We start from the raw sequence: 460 nt of genomic DNA on the forward strand, positions 1-460 counted from the left end.
GTCGTGGTGCGCGCTTGGCCTTTCATCGCAGTTCGCGCAGTGAATTTTCTGCGATATATTACAGCGCGATTCTAAAATCGTGTCGCAAAAATTAATATCGTGGTGCGTGCTTGGCCTTATGGTCACCCTAATTAGAACGAGATGCAGGGCTCTAGTTTGACTTCTCATGTGGACACACTTTTCGGTCAATGTACTTATTAGAGTCAGACCAAGAATAGTCTGCAGCGGATTTGATAGCCCACGCAGTGAAAGTGTTATTTTAAACGTCAAACTTCTATGAAATTATGATGTATAAATGACACCTGCACTGCGTGGGCTATCAAATCCGCTGCAGACTTTTTTTGGTCCGACTCTAACTCTGTATCCGTGATGACATCTACTTGAACTGTTCCAATGTATGTTTTTTTTTTACACTCTGTGGTAGTTTACGTTCCCCGCGCTTTCGGACACGAAGTTTGGT

Source organism: Cydia splendana, chromosome 21, assembly GCF_910591565.1.
Source record: "Cydia splendana chromosome 21, ilCydSple1.2, whole genome shotgun sequence".
Lineage (NCBI taxonomy): Eukaryota > Metazoa > Arthropoda > Insecta > Lepidoptera > Tortricidae > Cydia > Cydia splendana.